This window comes from Felis catus, chromosome B2 (assembly GCF_018350175.1).
Source record: "Felis catus isolate Fca126 chromosome B2, F.catus_Fca126_mat1.0, whole genome shotgun sequence".
Taxonomy (NCBI): Eukaryota; Metazoa; Chordata; class Mammalia; order Carnivora; family Felidae; genus Felis; species Felis catus.
In genome coordinates this window covers 114904426-114912821 of record NC_058372.1, presented here as the reverse complement: position 1 = coordinate 114912821, position 8396 = coordinate 114904426, and positions in this window count along the sequence as shown.

Genomic DNA, 8396 nt, shown 5'->3' with positions numbered 1-8396 from the left:
CAGAGTGTGAGATCATGACCTGAGGTGAAGTCAGACGCTTAACCGACTGAGCCACCCAGGTGCCCCAAAGCCATGCATGATTCTTCAAAATCAATACCAAGTCTTTCAAGAGGACCTTAAGTAGTAGTGGTTAGGTTTCTCCAAATATCATTGAGATAAACTGATCAGTGTTAATTTATATAGAAAGAGAAAATTTTTTAGAAATATATTATGACATCTCATGAAATCCAAAGAAATGTTGAACCCATTAGACCTTCTAAATGTAGAAAGCAGGAAAGACAAATCCTAGATGCAGGGATTTCTGGCTAGCTCTTTAAAAATTCTCACTTGAGTGACAATTCCCAATTTCCAGCATGTCTTTTAGTTCAAATTCTAAATTTCTATCGAAGAGTATCTCATTGACCTCATTTGTCTTGGTGTTGGTCCCCCTTTAATCAACTGTGGTCCACAAAGTGATCATAACAATATGACTTGAGAGGGTGTCCCCTGGTGAACATTCCAAGAGAAAGGGAATTAAGATAAGCAGGGGCTGGGCAGATAGATCAAAAATATGTTAAATAATGATCATCCTGATGAACTGACTCAGGGAAGCACTTAAAACTGATGATCTGAGGATTAATGCGAAAGACTAGATACAGTTCTCATACATTCCAGATTCTGCTGCTCTAGTTCCTGTGCTCTTTTAGTGTTTTATCAATTCTATACACAGTATCCTTCTAATAAATTCCCCCTGTTTATTTTATTTTTATTTTATTTTATTTTAAAGTTTATTTATTCTGAGAGAGAGAAGGAGAGAGATTGGAGGTGGGCAGATAGAGAATTATAAGAAGGCTGTGCACAGATAGTACAGAGCCCCATGTGGGGCTCGAACTCACAAAACTGAGATCATAACCTGAGCTGAAACCAAGAGTCAGATGCTTAACAGACTGAACCACCCAGGCATACCCCCTTTTTACTTTAATTAGCATTTTTATGTGTTGCTTGCAACCAAGGGACTCTAAATGATACAGAGATTGGTAGCAGAAGCAGCTGTAATGTAGTATAGTCCCAAAATGAAACTGGAAGATTGACTCCATTCTGCTCTCTTGACTTTGACTTCCAGACCATTTCTGAGATAGCCCTGGGAAGGGTTTGGGGACTATCCCACTTTTATAACCCTTCTATAGTTTGTGAGATTTGGGATTATTTTAGAATTTGAATAATCTAATACTTTGTCATTTGTCAGGCTTTGTTTTCTCTAGAAATACAGCTCAAACTTTTTCCCATTGTTTGTTTGTGTCTATTTCCATTTCGTGGACCTATCGACTAGATTTCAAAACAAGTGATATTGCAGAATCAAACCCTTTGATTCTAATGCTGGCCTAGAAGTCTCTGTTCCTTATCAGTGGCTTTGAGACTGGGTGTTTGGACCTGTCCATCAATATAATGGCCTCCATTTTGTCCGGTGCCTTGGGGCAGTCTGAAACAATTGCCTGGCAGTATGATCTTTAAGGTCCTTGACTACAAGCAATAGAAAATGACTCTGGTTTAGGCAAAAAGAAAAACATTTTTAAGCAAATTGAAGAGTTCACTGATCCTATCAAAAAGTGAAACTATCAGATTTACAATCTAACAATGCAGCAGGAAGTAATTAACTATTTTGTGTAAGCATTGTTAACTACTGAAATGAATGAATGCCATCCATTTTATTTTTCTTACTCCCTTTGTCTTAATGTTCTCATAATTTAAGTTCCCCACAGAGAGGATGTGGTTCTGGCTTTGGTCATCTTTCTAACTCTTTGCTTAGGTTTATTTTTTTCAATAAAGGAATTTAATTGCAATGTAAAACAATATAAATATTCTTTTTAACACTTTCTATAAGTTTCAAGATATAAAATAATTTTTAAATTAAAGAAATATAGGGCTGATTTTCTGAATCTTACCATATTTCCACTTGACATAAAATAGGAAATTCTGCACTCCATTTTAAATGCTGGAAAAAAGTTTGTCCATTCTTCTTCCCTACTTGCTTTTCCCATAAGAGAAGCTTCTTTTGTGACAACATTGGGATAAAGGTTCCTGTGTGGTTTTACCTTTTTCTCTCTCTCTACCCATCTGTTTCTCTCTCCTGCTCCCAGGAAGATCACTTATTCTCTGCTCCACCTTTAATTGGTAAGTATAGCCAAATTGAGGCCCAAGACCTGTTTTTTAGAGATAGTCCTGAAAGTCTGACTTGTGAAAGAGGTTGTGAGTTTTCCTAAATTTAGAATCTGAAACTCCAGCTCTCTCCACTGCCAATTCCAAACTCTAGACTCAGGAGAAGGTGATTGGAGGATCCAATTCTAGTTAATAGTCACAGATATGTTCTCTAGCCCAGCTATACCAAAAGAAACAACAACAAATAAATACAAGAGTCATCATTTTGCTTCTTATGTCTGTTTTCAATTTTGTTTGTTCCTAAAGGGGAGGTATGATAAGCCCCAATCAACACTCCAACCAAAGCTTTAAAAGGTTTTGCCGTGGCTCTTCCAAAAGTAGATTTTCCACAAATAGGGCAAAAAATAGATCCATCAGTAAGGTACAGTTATAATCAGACTTCAATATATGTAAAGTTAACATGAAGTTGAAAATAAAATGCTGAGGAATAAATATAACCAAGGAGATGAAAGATTTGTACACTGAAACTATAACACATTGATCAAAGAAATCAAAGAAAACACACACAAATGGAAAGAGACCTTGTGTTCATGGATTGGAAGAATTAATACTGTTAGAATGTCCATTCTACCCAAAGCAATAGCAATCTACAATCTACAAATTCAGTGCAATCCCTATCAAAATTCCAGTAGCATTTGTCCACAGAAATAGAAAAAACAATTTTAAATTTGTATGGAACTACCTAACACTCCAAATAGCAAAAGTAATCCTGAGCAGGAAGAACAGAGCTGGAGGAATTATAATTCCTGATTTCAAATTCTATTACAAAGCTATAGTAAGCAAAATATTATGGTATTGGTATAAAAAGACATGCATACCAATGGAACAGAATAAAGACCTCAGAAATTAGCCCAGACATATCTAGTCAACTAATTTTTGACAATAGGCCAAGAATATACAATAGAGAAAGAATAGTCTCTTCAATAAATGGTATGGGGAAAACTGGATATCCACATGAAAAGAGTAAATTAGGCCCTTATCTTACACAGAAATCAACTCACAGTGAACTAAAGACTTAAACATAAGATCTGAAACTATAACACTCCTAGAAGAAAACATAGGGGAACAGCTACTTGATAATGGTCTTGGGAATGATTTTTAGATCTGACACCAAAAATACAGGCAATTAAAGCAAAAATAAGCAAGTGGGACTACATCAAACTAAAAGAGTTTCTTCTCAGCAAAGGAATCATAAAAAAATGAAAAGAGAACCTACAGAATGGGAGAAAATATTTGCAAATCATCCACTGGATAAGAAGTTAATACCCAAAATACATAAGGAACTCAGACAACTCCACAGCAAAAAACAAATAGGCCAATCTAAAAATGGGTAAATGAGGAGTGCCTGGGTGGCTCAGTCGGTTAAGCGTCCAACTTCATCTCAGGTCATGATCTCGTGGTTCATGAGTTTGAGCCCTGCGTGGAGCCGTGTGCTGAGAGCTCAGAGACTGGAGCCTGCTTCAGATTCTGTGTGTGTGTCTCTCTCTCTGCACCCTCCCCCCAACTCACACTGTTTCTGTCTCTCTCTCTCAAAAATAAATATTTAAAAAAATGGATAAATGAACCAATAGTCATTTTCTCAAAGAAAACACATAAATGCACAACAGGTATATGAAAATATACTCAACATCACTAATTACCAGAAAATGCAATTGAGACCACAATGAACTATCACCTCAAACATGTTAGAATGGCTATTACCAAAAAGTCAAATGATAACAATTGCTGGTGAAAATGTGGAGAAAAGGGAACCTTTGTACACTGTTGGTAGAAATGTAAACTGGCAAAAGAATAATGGAAAACAGTATAGATTTTCCTCAAAAAAATTGAAAAAAAAAAATAGAACTACCATATGATCCAGCAATCCCAATTCTGGGTTTATATTCAAAGGAAATAAAAATAACATCTCAAAGAAATAGCTGCACTCTCATGTTCACTGCAGCATTATTCACAGCAGTCAGGATATGGCAACAACCTAAGTCTCCAATATATATGTATATATCTAAATATATTACATATATGTAATATATGTAATCATATTACATTTGATTCAGCCTTAAAAAGAAGAAAATCCTTCTATTTAGGACAACAGGGATGAACCTGGAGTATATTATGCTAAGTAAAATAAGCCAGACCCAGAAAGATAAATATCACATAATCTCATGTATATGTAGAATCTTAAAAAAAAAAGATGAAGTCATTAATACAGAAAGTAGAATGATGGTTACTAGGGGGAAAGGGTAGACATTGATCAAAATGTGCAAACTTTCAGTTATTAGATGAATAAATTCTGGAGACCTAATGTATAACATGCTGACTATAGTTAATAATAATGTATTGCATACTTAAAATTTGCTAAGAATTAGATCTCAAATGTTCCCACCACACACACAAATAGGTACTTACTTGAGGTGATGGATATGTTTGTGATTCTATTAATGATTGCATTCATCATTTCACAATGTATACACTTATCAAAATATCAAATTGCTTATCTTAAAGTTTTATTTTTCAATCATGCCTCAATAAAGCTGGAAAAAATAATATGTAGCTGATTCTCAAAAATGATTCAATTCCAAAAATTAGCAATTCTTTAGGTTCGCTGGTAGTATATAAAAGAAAGTCAAACTGTGTTTCAAGTCAATTGCTCTTCTGGTAACCAAACTATGTGCATTTATAAAATATTGTACTTGGAATTTTATTTATAATACTACTTTGTTTCAAACAAAATAGGACTTTGTAGAGGTCATACAGATATGTCTTGATTCTACTATAGAAAAGGTTCTTCTTCTTCCTTAAACTCTATCATTATATAGAATAATATATAGCATAAGGGATTCATGCAGTAGAGATTTACAAAGTGACAAGAAGAAGGAATATACATTTTTCTTAGTATCTTCACAGATATGCCCTTATAGGACTAGTAGTGTAAGACTTAGCATCTAATGTTTCTCTGTACTGTTCAGTAAGGAATTTGAGAGCAATATTTCCTCTAGATTAAGTGCTACAAAATACACAGTCCTTGATTGTCATTACCAATTCAATACCAGTAGCCTAGAAATATAGTACATGTGACTGAATTCTAAGGTATGAACTATAAAATATTACTCAGGAGAAAAATATTTAGCCTTTTTATGTGGTCAATATTTACTTCAAACACAGAGTAAGTAATGCTTTGGGGATTAAAGGCCTGGATTTATAGTCCTATTTCAACTGAGAAGTCTCTCAGTGAGACAAATGCCCAAGCATTGGCCCGTGTCCAGGTCTGGTCATGACTTTACTGTTATCTTGAGGAAAAGAAAAGGAGGGTAGAGGCAGAAATTAACCTGGGTCAGTTTCAGATTATTCAATTAGATACAATAAATATGTAAAGGCCATTCATTTGTTCTTTTAGAAAATATTCTTAGCACAGTGCTTGGAGCTATGAAGTGCATGCAGCTCAATTAGACATAGATCTTTCCCTTTAGAATTTAAAATCCAGAAACAGAAAAGAATACAAAAGGCCACATAATAAGAGATGGTTGGCTACTGAGACTTCTATGAAAGAAGAGATATTTGAAAATAGTTTAAAGATCAAAAAAAGGCTTCATAGAGGTAAAAGAATTAAAGCTAGAACTTAAATGATGAATGTGGGAGACATTATTTTTTCCCCACCCAGTATCTATTTGCCTTTCTCTGAGGAATCACTTCCTACTTCACTGTCCATCCAGCTGTTTTACATTCAGTGTCAGAGTGGGGCTGTCTAAGCTGGCCAGGAAGAGCCCTACAGTCATCTGATCACTAAGGTTGTTCAGGGATGGATGGGTAGCCCAGTCAGATTGCTGAGAAACACGTACAATAGCAATCTTTTCCCATTGGAAAAGGGACACGGTCCTTAAAAATGAGGTTCTCTTTGCTTAGACGACAGGATTCACGGCAGAAGCACTGGAATGTGTAACTTCAGGCGAGGCGCTGGAGGCCTTCACTTCCATACTAAATGGATTGGACTTTGCAAAAAAATATTATTTTTGTGTGAAAGGTTCTGCTATAGAATACCAAAAGGCAGATGACATTTGCCATATTTTCAAGGAGATTATGGCTTTCCAGGGTGCCTGGGTGGCTCAGTCAGTTGGGTGTTGGACTCCTGATTTTGGCTCAGGTCATGATCCCAGGGTTGTGGGATTGAGTCCCGTGTTGGGCTCCATGCTAAGTATGGAGTCTGCTTAAGATTTTCCCTCTCTCTCCCTCTGCCCTTCTCCCCTGCTCATTCTCTTTCTAAAATTAAAAAAAAAAAGATTATAGCTTTTGTTTTTACATTTGCCTGATGCTTTTAAATGTTTTTCAGTTATAATGTGTCTATTAAAAATTGAGTTAGACCACAGAAGTTAGTCAGAGTCTAGATGTCTAAGTTTTCTTAAAGAAGGGTTCATGTTTCCGGTGAGAACTCAGACTAGTCCTAGACATAAGAGATTCCTGAGTCTGAGATGATATGGAAGCTTGGAAATAATAAAGTGAATTCCATAGCTCTTCAATCCTTTTAGGCTAAGTATATGCTTTAAGATCTAAGTAAGGTTTAGACTGGCTTTCAAAGGAAGGTAAGACAGAGTGGATAAGCTCTGTCCATGGCTATTAAGCTCATGACATTTTTTGAGAAAATATCAGATTGTCTACTGCTGGCAAACTACCATTAGTCAGTCAGCTCTGTGACTGAAGAGATCATACCTGTTTGGGGTTAGTAGAATATCTCCAATACTCAGCTCAGTGTCTGGGATATGGCACAAGTTCAATATCTATCAAATAAATGAATGAGTATATTGCTTTGGTTATTGCAACTTTATAACTTTAAATAGATAACTAAGCCCATATGCATATGTACTTTTTAATAAGTTTAATAAGTTAAAATGACAATAATAATATTAATAATATTAAACATCTGACCAGCTTAAAGATTAGACCATTACCACTACCTTTAAGGTCCTTGAACACATCTCTTTCCTTCTTCTTCCCTACAATATTTGTAGTAACCTGATTGTGTTTCTTATTTCTTTGCTTATAATATTACATATTAATTGAAATAAACATTTGCATTAAGTGTAATTATATTATTTGTATTATTTTGTGACCTCTTTTATTCTTGTGTTTGAAATGCACTCATGTTGGTGTACACATTTGTATGTACAGTAATTTGTTTTTTACTCTGCATAATATTCCAGTGTAGGAATAGGCCCTGTTGTACTTACTCATTCTACTATTGCTTTTGATTATTTTAGTTTTTTTTTTTTAGTTTTATACACATTCATATGTTAACATGCACTAAATTCTTCCATACAGCAAAACATAATTATTAACTCAGACTTTAATACTCTATATTCTTGCATCTCTCTTCTGTATCTTAGAAAAAAATAATTAGGCATCTCACTGCTAGGTGATAAAGAGCTTATAAAAGTGATAACTGCCTGGGAATTCCAAGATGGAATTCAGATTGTGACAAAAGAATCTAACTTATTATTATGTATAATATGTGTATTATGTATACAGTGGTTACATAAATATATCATGTATTTATGTATAAATGTATAACATAACCATATTGAAGGAATTGGAGAAAAAGATAGCATTTTACTTGATGAATTCTTAGCTATTTCATGTGTACAAAAGAAAGAGAAGGAAAGAAGAAAGAAAGAAAGAGGGAGGGAGGAAGAAGAAAAAAAAGAAAGAAAGAAAGAAAGAAAGAAAGAAAGAAAGAAGAAAAGAAAAAGGAAGGAAGGAAGGAAGGATGGAAAGAAGGAAGGAAGAAGGAAATTAGATGCACTAGAAAGTAATGAAATCTAAAGTCATTCTTTTAAATAAAGTGAATCTGTAAATCTCTCTCATTGTTATCTTTTCAATCCCTTTCTTTTAGATTTTTATTTGGGGTAGGGGGAGGTATAGTTTCTCAACAAACTGGCTTTAGGTAATAGGAATTTTGACTGAGGTGCAACACCCACCATTCTCTCTTCATCAATATATATATAAATTCATTTATATAAATGTATATATATTTTTTGGCATTGGTCATTATTTTATGTGTGTATGTTGTTTATTTTTGTTGCTATCTCAGTCACTTTTCTCATAATCAATCTGCTATTGATAGTACAGAATTTTAGTCACCTAGACTTTGACTCAGTCTGGTGGTAACAGGTGAAAAAAAGTTTACAATGAACTATATATATATATATATA